At 34.6% G+C, this 21,895-nt stretch overlaps 1 long non-coding RNA gene across 1 annotated transcript; it reads left to right on the top strand.

Annotated features, from left to right (window-relative positions):
• The first annotated feature begins 3,643 nt into the window (after window positions 1-3,643).
• On the top strand, window positions 3,644-7,365 carry LOC128680715 (uncharacterized). The gene is made up of 3 exons (XR_008405892.1): window positions 3,644-3,753; window positions 3,830-3,878; window positions 5,434-7,365. It is a non-coding gene; the product is annotated as an uncharacterized LOC128680715 (long non-coding RNA).
• The last annotated feature ends 14,530 nt before the right edge of the window (window positions 7,366-21,895 follow it).

Here is a 21,895-nt window from a genome sequence, read left to right as displayed (position 1 = left end):
CGTTATTTAGACACTATATTCCCGAGGGTTTACATATAAAAAAATCTAATTAAACATTTATATAATATAGTAAATTACATGTTTTGTGAAATATAACAATCCTATGGGAGCGAACTTGTGAAGAGAATTAAAAAAAAACAGACACAAGTCGTTTTTTAAAACAATTTTAAAAGTAACTTTTTGCAAGACAAAATAAAATGTCAGATTTCACGGAATTAAAATTAGAAACTTTCACACACCTGGGAGGTAAAAAGTAAACATATTTTAAGAAAATACGGGCATTTATCATAAAACCTTACTGAAGGGGTTGGAAGTGGGCTCTTGGGGGTAGTTCCGCTATCATTTTGTTGGTACTGAGTAATTTTGCTGCATTCAATCTTGGTTTATTAAAAAATGTTAGGATAGAATTAATACGGAGGTATTCAAACCAAGTAAGACATTGCAAACATGCTTACCACTTTACATCTTCTTTCGATTGATCTTCGAATATTATTTGGTACTTATTTGGGTTCGATGCCCTGTCAGGTCATGATGGAAAATGATCTGTTTCTGATTGACCCGGGGCTTAGAGAAACTAAAATTTGTTTAATGTCTAATAACAACCGACATTCAAGTTATGGAAGTGATGATGTAGCGTGTGGTTCCACCCTAGAATAGAACCAATCCAATTTTTCCTGTGGATATTGAATGAGATGACTAAGGGACATATAGCTTGGGCAACCTCGGTGGCGCAATGATAAAGTGCTGCCTCTGAACCGAGAGGTCCCAGATTCAATCCCCGGTCAGGTCATGATGGAAAATGATATTTTTCTGATTGACCCGGGTCATGGATGTTTATCTATATATGTATTTGTTATAAAATATAGTATCGTTGAGTTAGTATCCCATAATACAAGTCTCGAACTTACTTACTAGCTCAATCTGTGTGATTTGTCTGTGCGTTAGCCATTGAGCGTTTGAGCCCAGTGTCCGCTTTCCTACTTTTTTGCCTCCGCTTCTCGGAGATCGGCGTCCATTGTTAACCATTGGTACGCATTGGACTTAATTAAACGTATAAACGTCCCGTCCTTATATACAAAAGGGCTATAGAAGAAAAGGCTTGGAATAGATGTTCTGTGTTTTGTCTCTTTTTCTTTTAAAAACGAGACACAGATAAAGAAAAACTATTCCAGTTACAATTTGAACTGTGTGGCTGTGAAGCCTGAGCTCAATGTAAATTATAAATCTTAAAATATGATTTTAAAACTAGCTGCCTGGTAAAATCGCAAACCTAACACAATATTTTACTTTATTCCATTGTCGATGCTCAATGCATGATTATGAATTGAGCATCGAAATGAATGTGAATTACAAAGTAGCTAATTCGATTTGTGTTTTTCTTTGTACCCTTTACAGACTACAACTTTATAGTTGTATCTCGACTAATATTATAAAGGCTAAATGTAACTTTGTTTGGTCTTTTTGAAATTTGCATACATGTAGTTGGATGTACGCAGAAGGACATAAGATACCTTGCATCCCGGAAAAATTACTGCTCCCGAGGGAAATTCACAAGGGCGGGGCCGCGGGCGAAAGCTAGCATCATATAATATTAATTTAATCGCAAAGCCAAGTGACTGGAAAATCCCCGCCAATACAAAAACATCTGAATGGTCTATTCAGATTCTAATTAAGGCCACACAAAAAAATAATTACCTGCCTATCCAATTGAGATGCATCCAAGCGCGGTCACGACGCGATGCGCATATTTTTTTTTGTTTTAAACCCCTCGAACCTAAATTAAAGAGTAGACAGGTTTGTCATATTTCTTCAACATATATTGTGACGATACGCGAGGCAGAGGCAGACGAGTGGGGCAACTTTTCCGAACTGTAAACGAAATAAGCCCCGCCCTTTTATGTGACGTCTGTGCGCCGTTCATTGGTAGAGTTGATACACCAGATTCTTTATATTTGGTTAATGTGAAATACTAAATATTCCCCGCACACAAATACTAAATATTTCTGTGGAATTTTGGAGAAAGTTATTGAATAACAAAAATACTTCTGTCAGCGGTGTTCCCTAATAGGTTCAACATTGGGGCTTTCAAGAAAAGATTCGCTTTTTCAAAAAGTCGGCAACGCATCGGTGACCCGTGTCGGGTTACCATGAGGCAAACTGCGTGCTATGCTATATAAAAAGATTTGAAAAAATGTAAATCTTAGTTTAACAGTCAAAATAAATCTAAAAAATAAGCTATACTATAATAAAACTGACCAAAGTAACATAAAAACCACATGAAATGTATAACGCTACCTATGTATATATCTGTGGTCAGGATAAAACTACATGTTTTATATCTCAGTAAATCTCTCATGTTAATCAAATAACTTGAATCACGTCTACACAAACACTAATTTTAGTCTAAGAGCTAACTTCGAAATAGCTTAATATATGATATTTTAGTTCCTGCTCATTGCCGAAGATACAGTTGTTAATTCTATTGAGTGCAAGTAAATTTTTGGTATAAATCATATCCCTTACCAACATAGATTTAGGGATTTTTCTAAGAATTGTGTAACTTTTATCGTGGTTACATAATAACATTTTGTATATTTGTTTGCCAATTGGCACCAAATTTAGATATGCAACAAACATTATACCAGGAAAGAATTGTGTATGATATTATATACTTATATTTGTGTATGGATATTATATTATATATTGTGTAGATATTATATAATTGTGTATGATACTGTTAAGTGATCTGAATAATTTATTTTTATTATTATTTAATGTAGTAATATAGTTAAGATCATTACTCCTTTAAACTTATTCTAATAATCAAATATGACATGAAAAAATCTGAAAATGTTTTAAAGTTGACACTATGATGTAATCTGTGGCAAAAATATGGCACAGTCTCTTATACTAGAGTTAGTTATTTATTAAGTAAATACTATGAAGCGCCTCGAGCTAAATATATTTATTTTAAAATGTCACGTATGTATATACAAATATATTGTTTGTGCAATCAATTTCTAGAACTGAGTGAGCGCTTTAAGCCAAGACATTATATTGGTAACAAACTATAGTATAACAAATTAACATAGTTCATCCTAGTATCGTACTTGATATGCTAGTAGTTTGTGGCTTTGAGTGTCATAAATATACGGTGCTATTAATTAACTGTTCACATTTTATAATTTGAACTAACAAATAACTTAATAAAAAGTCTAATACAATTAAAAGGATTCGTAGCGAGTTTTCGAATTTGGCACACCATATATAAACACTAAAATTCATTAAAACTCTCGCGTTTATATGCGAGAGTTTTATTCAATTTATCTGTCTGTCTGTCACGCTTTCGCGGCCAAACTGCTGAGTTATATTTGATGGAATTTGGAATGGATATAGTTGGCATAGAATAGATGACTTGGGGGTCAGTCAGTGAACTACAGCTAATGCTCTTTACACTAGCTTCTTCCGAGTGAAATTTACAAAAATCAAGTTTGATATTACGTAATACTTTAACCGGGCCACCATCAAAGTAGTAAATAAAATAAGCCACGAATAGTAAACAATTTCCATACGAGCGATTGTTTGTCAAATAGGAACCCTTACTCATTTTATAGCTCATAAAACAGAGTGGCGATATACATAAAATTACTATTGGAATTTTCCTTGGATTGCTTATTTTATAGTTTAGCAGCGACAAATTATGTCTATGCAGCGAATTGGACAGATTTTGCTGAAATGAGAGCACGTACGACGGTAGTGTGATACAATCATAATATTCAGTTGTTACGCATATTTCGTTTCTAATGATGGACAATAATTTGTTTTCCAGGTTATTTAACTATGGAATAAATGATTAACATCGTGAAAAATGATCGAAGGTACATTGTGACTACTTTTTGCATTTTAAGCGTAAAATTTCTTTGAGTTGCGCCGTAAAATTTGATTTTAACATCACGCGCCGCTGATGTTTAGACTAAGTAGTAGGTATGCTTTGCGTTTTTCTTACGTACGATAAAATTAACGTAAAAGTTTACGGTGCAACACCTACTCATGATTCAGGATTTTAAATAAATACAAAATTTAACTAGAAGATATAAGAAATCACAGCTCAAACCTTTTGTTTCAAATTAAATGTTATTAATTAACTATTATGTAATATCGGGTAGAATTTTGCAGTTCAATTTTGAAACAGATATTATAGGTATACAACTGAGCTAAAAATTTTGTATGCAAGTTTCATAAGGATGATAATGCATGTGATAAGCATGACCTGATGGTGCAACCAAGATCGGCTCCCAACGAAGGAACTCATCAACGGTTTACTGATATGTTTTATTTTGTCACTCGTTAAATGTAATAAGATCTTTCGGTCGACAATAAAAGCTTGTGTCAAAAACATTTCACAAGATAATTGTTTTATAGCATTATATTACAACAATTCTTCCCACATCTGATGTGAACGCAAATTATAATTAAATTACCTACTTAGACCGCAATTGTATGCAATTCATAGATAACATGACTTAATTTTTTGATTTTTACGTCTGTATGTCTACTATATTTATGTATTGGTGTTTGGACAGCTTATCGCCACACCTCAAGGTAAATTTATTGAAGCCATTCACAGAATTTTCCAGTAACTTCCAAACGCATTGCGATAATACCTGTAACTATAGGTTATAAGAACACACGTTAGTCATACTGTTAAGTGGAAGTTACATTTTGTGACTCACTCTTTGCCACCTATTGCCCCCTTTAGAAAAACGTACGAATGTTAAAACATTGTTTGAAAAAATGAATCACTAGCGATCAACCTATAAATTTTTCTTTTTTTTCGAGAGTGTAATTGCTAACATTGGCTGTCATATATTCATTAAAGTCGCCTAAAGACCTAAAAATAATTATTTTGTCAAAATAGTTCGATTTCTGATATTGTCATTCAATTTTACCAATATTTGTAGAACAAAATATATATGTACAATGTAACTTCTGCGATCAGTGTTGTCTTGTTCAAATTCAAATCATTCATTCAGAAATCAGACCTTCACAGGCTCTATTTCACTTCATTGTATAGAGAGTGGATATGAATGGAATTAAATTAAATGAATTTAGTTGTAGATTCCATAATTTGCATTAGTATAAACTTTTGTAAAAAATATTATATTAAAAGTTATTTTTTTTCACGATACATTGAGATTTTAGACGATAAATACTGATAACATATTTACTATGAAATAATCTTTTACTAATAACTATTAGTTTATAAGTCTTGTCGTTTAATTTTTTACTAAAGTATCGGGAGATATTTTCCCTACACCACTCTGTCAGACTGATAGAAAAAATCCAAGGCTTTAACTACATTTTTTTTGTAATAAATTTAAACAAAACATAAATCAAATGAGGAATATGGATTAAATTACATATTTGTTGTAGGATGCAAGCAACCATCATCAAAGCGAAAATTATCAATGAAAAGAAAAGTAACGTTTTATGAGGAACCCACTTTGCTTGTGGATAAGATAAGAAAATATTTTAATAACAACAAATGGTTATTAGTATTTTAATGGCTGTTTTAGAAATTTCCCTGCAGTGGGTTTATCTTGCAGATAATGTTTAGTTCTACAAACATTAATTATTTATTACAATTTTATGGCAATTTAATTACTACTTAAATGTATGTTTGCAATATAATGAAATAATTTCAAAACTTTCTACGTTAGAAGAAATCAATAGGAACTAGCTGCGACTCGTGGCTCTGCTTCTGTAGAAATTTCCAAATAATATGTACGTACTTAGCTATAAATAATAAATTGGCATAAAAGAATAGGCCTGTCTAGAATAGGCCCCATTCATATTCACCGGTAAAGGTAGCCTACAAAAGATAGGCTACTATTTATCATGGGAAACACGCGGAAAAGGTTGAGGTGGTTCTGTCGCTAGTTCAGTCGGAAACTGTAAGGATGGAAAAACTATTATAGGCAGACAAATTGTTAGTTTAAATTAATAATGTTAGCATTGTAATTATAAGTAAGTAATTTTAATTCATTATTTTTGTCAGACGTGGTCATACATACAAGGTATTATATTAGAATATATAGTGCGCCATGCATAATTAATTTTTTTATTTCTGATAACACGTCGACTTTGACTAGAGCTCTCAAAATTCACTAGACTATACACAATTAATTGCAGACTAAACAATGAGCGTTCATCGGGGCGAAACGTAAAACCTTATGACAGATAAAAATACAACACTAGAGGCACATCCCGGCTTCGCTCGGGTGAAAACTTAATAAATCATACACCAAAACCTTCCTCAGGAGTCATAACTATCTATTGGTGAACCGCACGAAAATCTGTGCAGTAATTTTTAAGTTTGCCGTGGCTACATGGATGGATATCAAAGCGTTCGACCGCTGCGGCCGCGATGTCATTACTACCCGTCGATTTTCTCGAGGAAGGAAAGAAATCATTTACAAAATCGACCATTCATAAAATTTACATTACCACAGTATAGATTAATTATTGCAAAGTCTGTGATATTGGAACTAATTCTTGTCTTTGTTGAAATTTGAAGAATATTTAGATTTAAATAAATTAATTGTGTCTGATATTCAGATACGAAGAAAAGAATAAGATAAATAATGAAGATTGTAATGGCATTCAGCTTCTTTATAGACTTGACTGACAACCACTCTATGGCTGTTTAAAATAAACAATAACAGAATAAAGAAAAATAGGACTATCGACAGGGACTGAGGGCTGAGACTGGACTAGAGGAAGGTGGACATCGACGGCAAGACGTTCAAGTCGCCCCCTTCAAAGATCATCACTAGGGCAGTTATAAAGGTTTTAAATGTATAGTGATATTCAGCGGCTCAACAACAGGTTTACCAGTTAACCTGCACCCTAAAAGAGTCTTGGAAAACTGAGTGAAATGGTCCCAGAACGGACAAACTGGTGCTATCGTCTCTTCTTCATAGTCGTATTCCTCATGGCTGAGGGTCGTGGTCATTACGTGGAATGAAACACACACAACAACTTTCTTGGCATTATTAATGGGGTGGTTTACCATTGCCTTCTCCATTTCATACACAAGTTAATAATAATCAACCAGTGTGCAGGTTTTCTCACGATAGTTTCCTTCACCGGAAGCAAGTGATGGTCTATGAAAACTACATGAGTCAGATTGGTATACAAACTCATGGGATACTAGTAGGATTCGAACCTGGGACCTTTCGATCCACGGGCGTCTTAACCATTACACCACCACCGCTTCTATAGTAAATATTTAAGAATAATTAGTTTAAAGTCAACTGTATCCTGAACTGAATTGGTTAAATAATAAAAATTTACACTGATTATTGATGATAATTGTGATCTGAATTAATCTCTTTATCCGATAATAATACCTATAGATCGTTAAAAATCACGTGTAAATTCCTACAATTGAATAATTATAGTCTTAGCATTTTTTAAGGCTTGCATCCATCAAAAGATAATAATATCTCAGCTTTATTAAATATATTTGCACTAATACGAATTTATAAGTATTTACAATGAGATGTTGAAAAGGGAACATTATTTGATTTTCAGCTGCATAAATTATATTGGCTCAAACATTGATCACACGTGGCATACTACATTCTTGCTATCTGTACATCTGTTGTCTCGTCAAATACAACCGTCTCTTTCTTATTCCTTCTGTATCTTAACAATTGTTAAGAGCAAACTGTAAAGTTGAACAAAAAATTTTGGAGAAAATTTGAATATTTAATTTTAATGAAAATAATTATATTGAACTTCCAAAATGACAAATCTTAATTTTACATATTAAAGACCATCGGCGGCAATCTTTTCTGTCAATATGAGAAAATATTTAAACCTAGAATACATTTTGATTTATTCTTTCATTAGTGGCCAGTGTACTGAATATAAAACCTGGACAGTACCGTTGGAAGTGTTGGGATTAGTGCCCATATATTTTATTTATATGTAAATTTCCTTGTAAGCGTTTATTTTAGAGTGAGAGATATTTTTATGATTTATCAATAGATCCATGACTATGATCTAATCATTCGTTCATTCTTCTAAGTGGTTCTAATCGGCAAAATTTGTGAGGATCAATACGATACGATAATAATGACACAGCATTATTATCAGTGACGTCAAACAGAACTGTATGACATGACGTTTTATTGTACAGGAGGTAACACGCAGGGCACTAGAGTAAGTGACTCATCACTGGTTTGGGAAGAGACATCGCATTGACAGACTGTAACCATAGGACAAGTTTCTTTACTCTGTGTGCCCCGGAGGGCGCAATCGTCGAGGTTAGACTTCACGAACAAGATGGCGGGGTGATTTAGACAAGTTTCAACAAATGGTTCAAGATTTGGATGACAAAATGGGAGGCCTTTGCCCAGCAGTGGGACACATAATACAGCATTGTTATAGGTTTTTGATGATTCACCAAACCGATTTTATCGCTTTGTGATCAGATTTATTGCGCAGTCGTAATAGACTACCCACCTTAACGTTCCTAACTCACACGTTTTTCTGATTCTTGTGTCATGTTTTTTTTTCAATATGTACCTACTAGTGTATTAAGGATTTTATAATACAGTGGAAAAGTCACGTGCGGCATGTCGGCTTTAGATTATATTTACAAAAGTAACTAAAAGAAAAATCACCACTTTGGAAAATCATAACTAAATTGTAATATATATGTATAAGCATAAATATATAAGAAAAAATCACACAGATTGAGCTAGCCCCAAAGTAAGTTCGAGACTTGTGTTATGGGATACTATCTCAACGATACTATATTTTATAGCAAATACATATATAGATAAACATCCATGATCTGAGCCAATCCGAAAAATATAATTTTCCATCATGACCCGAACGGGGATCGAACCCGGGACCTCACGGTTCCGAGGCAAGCACTTTACCACTGCGCCACCGAGGTCGACAAATACATATGCCTTGTTTTCTAAGCAGTTAAGTACAACAAAAGTTTACAACAAAATTCCAATATATTATATCGTATAAATATATAAATTTATATATATCAAATAAATTATATCGTATTAAAGCTGAAATTGAAATTTATTACAAAAAAAAAATAGGAAAGCAGTACCAATGCTCCGATGGCTCAACGGCTGAGAAACTTTCTGAAGAGAGAAAGAGAGCGACGAAAGGAAGCCTACCTATTCAGTCATAGATGTAAGATTATGATGTCGATGACATTATTGCTCAAATGTTGCGTTTGTGCTACTTTTTCAATAAAAGTCTGTGACGTCAAACATGAAAATATATGCGTGCATGTATCATGCACGCATATATTTTATTCATTGCATTATGCACGAGATGAGAGCGTGACGGACGGACATGGACCATATCACTTACTGCTGATGTCCGATTGGTTTGACGTTTCATTGTTTATATGTATATATTGTGGACTAAGTGATTAATTGTACGCTATAGGTTTGAACTAGGGATGTCGACGCTAAACGGCTAAGGTAGTAACCGAGAAAACAACACTGATGGGTTCAAAAATACCCGCGGAACTTGACTAATTAACTTGACCAACTGTGTGAGGTCTATGTGGTAACAAACATAAATTTATATTTAAAAAATAGTAAGCCCTTCTGGCATAATAGGGACCAACACTGTTTGAATGAGTTTCTTTCGGCATTTCTTCTCAGCAGTGGTCGTTCCGAAATGCTAGTAGTTTGTAGCTTTGGTAAACATAATTTAATTTATTAAATATATGACGTGAAAAAGTGCCTGTGAAGGCCTAATTTCTGTATAAATGATTTGATTTTGATTTCATAAAAATAATCAAATTGTCTAGGCATTATTATAATGCCCGTCACGTTTATCACGTCGGCAATGTCGATGGACAGTACTTTCGCCACCCCGTAAATTTGTTACACGTATCCGTAGTAATAACGTTGCAAAATTTGAACTAGCTTTAGTAGAAGTGGGTGCTCAGCCCAGTTCTACTTTTGATTTTTTTGCGAAACGTGCAAATTTTTCTTTCGTTGTTAGATCAATTTCTTAGATTAAATTAAGTGATTTAATTAATAATACAACTGTTTAAGTGTTTGACACTATAAAATAGATTATAAAGTAGTATTTTGTTAAATAACGTTGTGAAAAAAAAATGTTTTCAACGACGTTTTTCTTTTCAAATATTTTCCTAAAATTTAAATATATTCATAGCCATTGAGCACCCACTATTACATAAGATAGGAAGCTGAAATTTTAAATATATAATGAGTATGATTGGCGTCATAAACAGAGAGGGTGGCCACCTTTCTAAATAAAAAAAAAATTTCCTATATAGTTATAATAATAATAATTGTTTATTTCGGCAATAAATAAATACCATATTAAGTGTTAGTAACAATGTTCTTAAAACTATGTTAGTTACTTATTTAAGTGGATATGGGTCCAGTGTTTAAAAAAGGGTCCATCTACCCTGCCAGCGATAATAGTGAGGAGGCTGTTGAGGCTAGTTATAGACCACCCTAATGGACAGATTGGTCGGTACCATGTCGGTACACATAACATTAATTCGGTATGATTTTACCAGTTTTAATTTTAGATTTCCGTCTATTGTTAATTCCAAAGGTTTCTTATTCTGAAACAGTTTGAGAACTGTTGCGTTATTTAAATTTAAATCTATTTTTTAAAAATAATTGTGTTAAGTTTCAGTGAATGAAGCATATTTTTAAGTAGTGAATTTAAAATCAATGAGGAGAACGAAGAATGTATTTACCAAAATGGCTCAGAATATAATTAGAAGAATTTTATGTGAAAAATACCAACATAAAACACCAGAAAAACGGGTTACAAAACGTTATCATTTTAAATAATCTCTCTCTAACTCATCAAATTTTATTGAAATTAGTTTTGTTGTTTTTTTTTATACTACGAAGCAGTTATATACTGTTATGAAGCAGAAATACATTTTATTTATTTGACGACCTCGGTGGCGCAGTGGGGTAAGGTTCTTGCCACTGAACCGAGAGGTCCCGGGTTCGATCCCCGGTCGGGTCATGATGGAAAATGATCTTTTTCTGATTGGCCCGGGTCTTGGATGTTTATCTATATATGTATTTGTTATAAAATATAGTATCGTTGAGTTAGTATCCCATAACACAAGTCTCGAACTTACTTTGGGGCTAGCTCAATCTGTGTAATTTGTCCTAATATATTTATTTATTTATTTAGTTAGCAAAATATCTCTATTATAGATTTGAATACAAAAAAATTGTATTATTCATATAGGTAATAACGTACTCGTTTTAGTCAGGTGTTGTAGAAATATAAGCAATTTTATTGTCGAAATCGCCTGTCTATTAATTACACATAATTATATAGTACTTCATTTCCGTGACATAATTAGTTCAATCGAATTCACCGTGCGATTCGATTACAAAACTATTAAGTGAATATTCTTTTTTATAAGTTTATTTATTTATTTAATTAATTTCACCTGTCCCGATGTTTGCTCGTCTGCCTGTAATCAAATCTTGCAAGTTCGATTTTTCCTACTTACGGTTGTTGTAAGTTGAAATTTCCCACGTCGCTTCAGTTTCTATGACATGCATTATTTTACGATAAGCATGACCCGACCCGGTGCACGCAGGATCGGCTCCCAGCGAGGGAACACCTCAACGGTTTACAGCACGGACAATTGGTGTCAGGCGTTAAATGCCACAATAAATATAATATTTTTCTTGAATATTCATATACCTCTAACATAAAATGTGAAGTTGGTTCTTCCTTTATCTATGGTTCTATACCATAACCGGAGAGAGGTGAGATCATAGAACTAATAAGTAATAAGCACTTATACGATATTGATAATGACAATGAGTTCATTACCATTGGTACGGCCACATCTTAAACAAGCAAATTACGTTTAAAAACATTGTAAGAAACAATAATGGTAAGCCGATCTGGCATGATAGGGACCAACACTGTTCAAATGAGTTTCTTTCGGCATTTCTTCTCAGCAGTGGTCGTTCCGAAATGCCAGTAGTTTGTAGCTTGCGAGAAATAACTATAAATATAAAAGTTGACGAGAAAAAGTGCCTGTGAAGGTCTAATTTCTGAATAAATGATTTGAATTTGAATTTGAATTTTACGTTAAGAACAAATATTTCCTTATTTTATTAATAGACGACCCCGGTGGCGCAGTGGTAAAGTGTTTGCCTCTGAACCGAGAGGTCTCGGGTTCGATCCCCGATCGGGTCATGATGGAAAATGATATATTTTTCTGATTGGCCCGGGTCTTGGATGTTTAATAAGTTAATTAAGTATATATGTATATGTTATAAAATGTAGTATCCCATAACACAAGTCTAGAACTTACTTTGGGGCTAGCTCAATCTGTGTAATTTGTCCTAATATATATTTATTTATTTATTTAACTATGCTGCCAGAAGGTGCAAACGAAACAAGTGCTGGCCTAATATCGTCACGGGTGATGTTGACGACCGTGCGAAGTGGACCCCGGGCTCCGACGCTCTATAAGGCGGAAACAGCCGAGAAAACGTTCAGATGAGTGAGACAATGAGTTCATTGCCCTTTCGCCCTTTACCTTGAAACTAAACGTCAACAAGTCGTGACGACTAATGGCCACAATCATTAGCACTTGGATTGTTGACTTATCTTCGACTGTAATGGCTATTGTGTGGAGTACAGTAATATGCATCGGCGATGTACCTGTATTTTAAGTCTTGCATTTAAAAAAAAAATAAAGTTGCAGAAAGAAGACATTGCGAAAATCAAGAGGAGACGCCTTATTGCCATTTCTTTAACAAAAGTTGTGTGACGATACGCGGGGCTGAGGCAGATGGAGCGGGGAAGCGGTTCCGCCATAGCTCCGAACGTAAACTTATTTTGATTGACTATTACAGATTGCATGGTAAGAAACTGTGGCATAGACGGAAGATGGGATATGCCCATCATTGGGTCACAGAGGGCTTCAGATGATAATTTATTATTAAATCCTTTATTCAGTACAATTTACAATATCAAAAAACATTATAAAATCGCACCACGAAAACCTCGCAGGGTTTATCTGGGCATCGGCGAGTCGCTGTTATTATATTTAGGTAGGTAAAAAGTTTTCCTGACGACCTCGGTGGCGCAGTGGTAAAGAGCTTGCCTGAGAACCGAGAGGTCCCGGGTTCGATCCCCGGTCGGGTCATGATGGAAAATGATATTTTCCTGATTGGCCCGGGTCTTGGATGTTTATCTATATATGTATATGTTATAAAATATGGTATCGTCGAGTTAGTATCCCATAACACAAGTCTCGAACTTACTTCGGGGCTAGCTCAATCTGTGTGATTTCTCCTCATTTATTTATTTATTTTTAACATATTCTTAAATGTTTTACTATTAAGTTTGTTTGTACAGTCTGTAGTAAAAATGGTAAGAATTGGCTGGCGCGTTCAGTTAGATGTTTTGTCATTTTCACACCAGCATAAACTACTTATTTTTACTAATATTCGCAACTGCCATACTGGCAGTTAAGTATAAAAAAGAAAAATTGTATGACAATACAAATAAAATATATACAGCCTTTGAGAAATCTCAAACCAATTGAAAAGAGGGTCAGTAGATATAACTCTGCGATATATCGCGGGTCGCACGAGTGAACTTTGATATCTGATATCTTTCATCAGTACTGGACCACAGACATACTTAATGTTAGATCCAATAGTCAAGAAATCAAACTGTCACTTTTAATCAATAAAGTCGTGGTGTTCTTGTAATGAGTACAAAATAACTTAAACAATGTGAGATTATGCCAAATGAGCGTAACTCTCAGTTTACGAATTACGAAACAAATATACGTAAAGTACATGTACTATTCTTCGAAAAAAAAAACGGTAAAAATCTATAATTTTACATTGATTTCAAAGAAATTTTCACATACTTTTATCGTATTTAAGTCGTAATGATATTGCAATTTTAATCAAGTGTATTTTTGGATGCCGACGACCGTGCGAAGTGATTATATAATAGTTGGAAAGCCACATTGGGCTCAACTGCAATAGTAGTAAGTCCGGAAGTTACATGGAGGAGGGGGGGGGAGAGAGAGAGAGAGAGAGAGAGATTAATGAAGTATCTTTTCACCTATCCATACATCCATACTAATAAATACATAAGATTTGTATTTTTGTTTCTTTGTTTTATTGTTTTTTTTTGTTCTTTGTTCTAGGTCGATTTTGATGAATTTTGGCACAGAGATAGACAAAACCTTCAGGACTTGGCTGTATTTTTATTATAGTTTTACCCGAGCGAATCCGGGGCAGGCGGCTAGTTCTTCATAACTGACTAAATATCTGAATACTCAGTCATTCCATATGCCGTGGTAAACTTGTTATATCCATTTAGATTATTTTCATGAAGAAAAATATTATATTTTGATTTTATTTTGTCTACAATAATAAAAATCTCAACGCTCGAACCTCGAACGCTGAACGCTCAATTTGCCGCCACTTCCGGACGGCCATGATGTTTTTGCCCGACATCAATGGTCACGCCATTGTATCGATTAAAACTATCGATAAAGCCACACCACTAATCAAGTTCAAGGGAAGAACTGGGGAAATTGAAAAAGTTTTTTCATAACAATTTATGCCCACTAGAAAAGTTGATAAAAAACCAAGTTTGTTAAACATCTTTGATATTAAACGAGTCTTTTTTTTCGATGAAACACGTAATAATGTATCTCTCCTTCAGTTTGGGATCGTTAGGTTATTTATACACAGTTTGGGGGCATCATTGGTTCAGGTTCACCAAACTTCTTTTATGTGATGCAGGCCTTATGTAAAATTTGGTCACCCATTCAAATCTACCTTTCAGGTATTCTAGATCGTGTTCAGATGAAATTTTCAGACGTTTAGAGACAGAAACTCAGATCTCTTCTCTCTCTAATGGCCGCAGCGTAGCGTATGCAGGGCACTCAGCTACAATGTGACGACCTCGGTGGCGCAGTGGTAAAGTGCTTGCCTCTGAACCGAGAGGTCCCGGGTTCGATCCCCGGTCGGGTCATGATGGAAAATGATCTTTTTCTAATTGACCCGGGTCTTGGATGTTTATCTATATGTGTATTTGTTATAAAATATAGTATCGTTGAGTTAGTATCCCATAACACAAGTCTCGAACTTACTTTGGGGCTAGCTCGATCTGTGTGATTTGTCCTAATATATTTATATTTATATTTATTATTTATTAATGTGAAGGCATGGTTTTCTCTGTCTTCTGGCAGTTTGGGCGAACGGATTGGAGTGACAAGTTTGAAGTAATACATGAGAAAAAGTACCAGTGCCATGTCTCACTCGCGGCGGAGCCACCATAAAAAAAATATCTATTATACTTAACTTAATATAGCGTTCGTCAGACGTGCATAATGTAGCCATATAATTTCGAGCAAATGTGTGTGTGTTTTTTTATGTTATGCACGGAAATAGCCAATAATATTATGGCCAGCTACTTTTCAAGATGTAATGATTTCCATCGTAAACATTAACTGGTTACACAGTCATGCCAATTGGCTAATTTGTTTCGTTTCTGAGAACCATCGCATTTGTTGTTTCCTTGTCTCAGGCGAGTTTACACTGAGCGAGTCTGCTGGGTCTAACCGAGTAGCTCACAAGCCGCTCGAGGCAAATCCGCAGTTGCTTAGGATGTGCCTTGCCATAATCATCGACGTCCATATAATATAGAATAGAATATAGAAATATTGCTCGCTTAGTCTTAAAACTTGGCTAACCAAACGTGTCCACACAAAAAGTCTACAATATACGTTATGTCCTTATTTTATTATTATTTTACAACAGGGCAAGGCGATAAATTGGAATGTTTGTGTATTTTTAAACAATAGCCTCAAACAATACAGTTTATTTGTTAGACAAATTAAAAAACCGACTTTCAATATTAATTTCGCTATAATTTTTGAAAGGCTGACTTTTGAATTTGAACTGAATTTTGAAAACATGGCTAAGAACACTCGGGATAAAATTATCTATGACACAAAAAGAAACTAAACGAAAATCGGTTCATCCGTTTGGGGGACACAGACATATACACAGAAAGACACGTTAAACTTATAAAACCCCTCGTTTTGCGTCGGGGATTAAAAATAGAAACGAAACGAATTCTGGCCAGCACTTATTCAAACTACCTGTATATCTGTCAGTTCAAAATTTGACAGGCATTTCTTTAAACTTTGAATCTATAAAAAAGCAGCAGTAGGAAAAATGAGGAAGGAAAAAATGCACTTTCTTATGATCAAAAGGGATAAAAATCCTTCTTTTAAAAAAAAAAATCAACAAACATTTTGTTCCTACGTAAATAGATTTACAACAAGATTTGCAGTAAAATGTTAAAATTACATTATATTGTGTGTCTTACTGCGCAATTCATTTACCAATATCACATCGACCAGTTTGAATTTACACTTTGAAATATATAAAAACCAAGATGGATGACACGTGGGATAATTTATTCTAAAGTAATTTGTTTGTATGTCTCCAAATATAGACACATATTATATAGTACCTAACATAACAGGTAGGTTAAATATACAAATATATACATAGACAAAGTTACGGTGACAAAAAGACTTTGTTCCCTTGTTGAATAAGTGACTCATTTTAACCTACTATATTTAAGTGGCTAGAAAATTAAAATGACGCATTGGTTTTCAGGCAAATATTTTTTGTCTAATGGTAGGTATATTAACACCTAAGATTTTTAACACGATAAGATTTTTATTCGACAAAGCGATGCATTCTTCGTTTGATATGGGTTAATATATTTTTGTCACTTATATAATATACTGTTTCGCTTATAAGAAGGAAAGAAATTCCAAAAAGTGACCGACTTGATGTCAGGGAAGACATGCGATATACTATGCGTTACAATTGTCTATCGAGTCCAATCATATTGCGTTGTGGTTATCGTTGTGTCACAATGGCGCAACGAGATTGGTTCTATGTCTTACTTCGAATCGACTACATGTTAATTGCTCAGAATAGAGAGAGAGAGAGAGAGAGAGAGAGAGATTGAAAATTACGTTTTCTGTTACTATTATTCAGTCAGGGATATTTCTATCCTACTTAGCATAGACATTATTTTATTACAGTTTCTGTTGCAAAACCAACCAGTGATATTAAACTTCAGATATTCCAGTAATACCTAAAATAGTAGCTTTAACTTCTCAAAAGTTTATAATAACTTGATGAGCTTTATATATTAAGTATATAATAGTCCAAGTAAGGCTCGTTCACATTACTATTTTTATTTAAGTACTACTTGTTGCGCCCTGTGGCTTCGCTCTTGTGGGAACTTCAGAATAAAAAGTATGTTACCCTGTGTTTCGCATTTATAATAATAAATAAATATATTAGGACAAATCATACAGATTGAGCTAGCCCCAAAGTAAGTTCGCGACTTGTGTTATGGGATACCAAATCAACGATACTATATTTTATAGCAAATACATATATAGATAAATACCCAAGACCCGGGCCAATCAGAATAATATCATTTTCCATCATGACCCGACCGGGGATCGAACCCGGGACCTCTCGGTTCAGAGGCAAGCACTTTACCACTACGCCACCGAGGTCGTCAAATAATAATTCATAATATTAAGCATAATATGTCGAACGTTAAATGAAACGACTGCGCAAAATTTCTTAGAACATAGTGGTCAGATGCTGCATTCATTGTTACCAACAGCACAATCAATAAGAAAAAATAAGTATTTTAGGATGAGGATTCTTAATGAGCATAGATTTATATTAAGTAAAAAGAATTACCCTTTTTCATATATATCTTTTTTCCTGTCTTTATGTATATGAAATGTTATTCTCTAGTGAATGTCAAACTATACTTTGCTTAAGCATTTAGGCGTACATATTTTAGGATTACAATTTAGTTCATTAGCACTAATTATATAATTTAGCTAATTAGTTAGTTAATTATTTATTTTAGCATCTGAAACTAGATTTTAAGTAGATTCTATGATTGCAATCTGTTTTTTGCATGCTATTAAATAAATTAAACTTATCATTCCTGTTTAGATGCAGCTTTACTTGCCCGGTGCTGCCTAAAGTTAGATAATGTCACGCTGCTCATTACGACGCTAAGTTAATTATTTACTCAGCATACTAATATGCAAGGATTTGCAGTTTCAAAGCGCTTGTAGTACAGAATTATTCGAGTAATTTTGACACTTATGAGGTAATTTTCTAAACATAATTTGTTTGAGTTTATTGCACACCATCTTTGCAATTTCTAAACAGTCCCACTAATATTTAAAAGGCGAAAGTTTGTATGTTTGTTACTTATTCACCCTTAAACCTACCTACCTACCAACTTTTAATAACAGTTGGTAGGCATGTAGTTAAATATAGGTTAAACCCCAGTTCAAACACAGGCTCATATTTTTTTCAAAAAGTAACCCCCAAATTATTATATTGGGGGGTGAAAATGTGTATGAAAATCATGACTGTTTTGACAGAGAAATTCAAGTGGACGAAGCCGCGGGCTACACCTATATAGCTATAGTAGATATAATTCACTAAAATCGGCCCACGGTCCAAATAGTTTTCGATGCACTATGCTAACAATGGCAGTCGATTCGTTCGCTAGCAAACGTCTGGTGACCCACATACAACAGGCGAAGTTATGTTTCAGTTTAAAGTTTAGGGGACTAACGGTTTTGTCCAACTATATTTGTTTGGTTGTTTTGCACCACTGTGCAGTGTAGCTTGAGTTTATGATAAACTGACTGGGTCTGTATGTTGGCCGTTACTTTGGGGATATCGGGGCTTACATGTTGATAGAACTGCTAAATAATATGGTGTACTAAAACCAAGAATTTTACTCACTATACATTAATAACTTGTGAAATTTATTAGGCATTCGATGTAAGGGTAATAAAAATCTTTAAACACACAACGCAAAAAAAATCGCTTTAACGATGTAATTTAAAAAAAAACATAAGAAGATATAAATAAAAAAAAATTACCTATTAAATTTTACTCTATTTTTTTTTTAAGCAATCTGTTTCATCTTATATCACCTACATTTATTTAAATGGATTTGTTATACATTACACACATGTTTTTCAACTTATTTTTGAAAATAACAATGACAAGAAAAAAATCTGGAATCGAGCGGGAATTGAACCCGCGCCCCTGTCTATCCGGACGGAAGAGCGCTGTCCCTGATAGACAGAAGCGCGGGTTCAATTCCCGCTCCATTTTAGAAAATTTTCATCTCATTACTCATTGCGGTAATAAAACTCATAATTTAAATAATTTATTTGCAAAAAAAAAACGGTAACATTATTACATAAATATTACAGTATTCAATATCTTATCAGGTAGTGATAAATTAAATTTTTAGCACAATTGTTACGTTTTAAAGTTGAAATAATACGGGTATTATCTCTCAGTTGTGTTTGGTATATGTGGGCCGGGCGTTAAATTATTTATTTTTACAAAACAGTTTAAATAAGGAGTAATATTATTTCAGAGGGGTTAGTGCGGGTAAATGTTAATTTCACATCTCACCATCGAATCTATTCGAAGTGAGACGCAGCGAACCATTGACATTGGCGCGTGGTTGTCGTTGCGTCACAATGGCGCAATGTGATTGGTTCGCTGTGTCTCATTTCGAATCGATTCGATGGTGTGAAGTGAACTGCTAACCGACACGTCGTCACCAGATTTCATGTACCTACGTATTATGTTCGACTAATTATTCCACAGTAACTTCTAAACGTCAATATTACCTATATGTGTGAGGTATCTTAGCTTCAGTACCTGGGTGTATTTCGACTGCTGCGCTGTCATTACAATACAATTTAATTCCAATTTAAACAAAGACATGAATTTATTTTACTGGCTGACTTTGAAATATATATCTATATACTGTGTTAATGTATATGTATGTGACGTGTATGCAATGTAATTATATCTGCGCTGCGTTAATGTCAATTTTATAAATGATTGATTTTGGAAATTATTCCTTCCTCAAGGAAATTGACGGATCGTAATGACAGCGCGGCTGCAGCGGTCGAAACGCTCTGAAACCCACCAATCCTTTGCAGAGCGTATGGTTCTATTATACATAATTTATATCAGTTCTTACGAATAGTAAAACGAGATACGGAAATTATTATTTTCAATTTGTAAACGAGTTATTTTTGTTTGTGTTTCGATGACATTTCAGATTTATGTATTGTGCATGTCTAGCAAGTTTCGAGTTTCGCAAATCATGCAATGTTGAATAGGTATTTAGATCACAGAAAAATAGAGATGTAACAAATTTAAATTATTTTTTTATTATAAGTAATGATGCTATACCTAAATAAAAAAAAAATTTAACGCTACTTGAGAAGAAATGCCAGAAGGCTTTTATATTTATTTTTTATCAATTGATAAAGTAGTATGTATAGTACATTCAATAAATAAAATTATAATAAACATTTATTTTATTTATTTATTTATTCAAAGAGGTCTTACAGTCTAATTACATAGATAGGTTTAAAAAAAGTGATACTGTCATATTAAGGATGAAACATCTTTATTATCTTGCACGAAATATGATTACTAGAGGTAGACCTTGGTACGGCGGTCTTCTGCATCCTCATGGGTCCTCATTCTCATCTATTACTGCCGCCAAACAGCAGTGATTGCATAATTATGGTTCAGTATATCAGAGGTAGTGGATACTGTGGCTAAAGATGGTAGGTAACAGTGGCATCGCATTAGTCACACACGCATCGTTGGCACATAGTAGGCAACGCATCAGTCACACACGCATCGTTGGCACATAGTAGGCAACGCATCAGTCACACACGCATCGTTGGCACATAGTAGGCAACGCATCAGTCACACACGCATCGTTGGCACATAGTAGGCAACGCATCAGTCACACACGCATCGTTGGCACATAGTAGGCAACGCATCAGTCACACACGCATCGTTGGCACATAGTAGGCAACGCATCAGTCACACACGCATCGTTGGCACATAGTAGGCAACGCATCAGTCACACACGCATCGTTGGCACATAGTAGGCAACGCATCAGTCACACACGCATCGTTGGCACATAGTAGGCAACGCATCAGTCACACACGCATCGTTGGCACATAGTAGGCAACGCATCAGTCACACACGCATCGTTGGCACATAGTAGGCAACGCATCAGTCACACACGCATCGTTGGCACATAGTAGGCAACGCATCAGTCACACACGCATCGTTGGCACATAGTAGGCAACGCATCAGTCACACACGCATCGTTGGCACATAGTAGGCAACGCATCAGTCACACACGCATCGTTGGCACATAGTAGGCAACGCATCAGTCACACACGCATCGTTGGCACAAGGTAGGCAACGCATCAGTGTACTAGTAGAGACTGCGATGTCTGCTTACCATCTGGCAATCAATATGGATTGCAACATGGTATTAAGGTATGGTGGTTGGACATTACGTAGAGCATGCTCATTTGCCTACATAAAAAAAGTACGGTAGCATCATCGCCTTGTTTCTGTAGTCTATAATGACTAAGTTTGTGTTTCAGAATGTCGTCTCAATCGCAACAGGCAAGATAAATTGGTTCTCTATTAGAACTTGGCTGCACTTTGACTTTAGAATTAATTGGTGGAGATTTAGCCGACAATCTCGACAGATAATCTCATTTCCCGCTCTCAAGTTCTTAGAGTAGGGTAAGTTGGAAATTGAAAAGTTACAAGTCAGAGCGAAATATTATCGTTATAGATCTTTAAACACACAACGATACTGTATCACTTATTAGTCGTACGCTATTTTTAT

Source organism: Plodia interpunctella, chromosome 2, assembly GCF_027563975.2.
Source record: "Plodia interpunctella isolate USDA-ARS_2022_Savannah chromosome 2, ilPloInte3.2, whole genome shotgun sequence".
NCBI classification, from domain to species: Eukaryota; Metazoa; Arthropoda; class Insecta; order Lepidoptera; family Pyralidae; genus Plodia; species Plodia interpunctella.
Note: the sequence above shows the minus strand (reverse complement) of the source record. Positions and strands in the feature narration are given on the sequence as shown.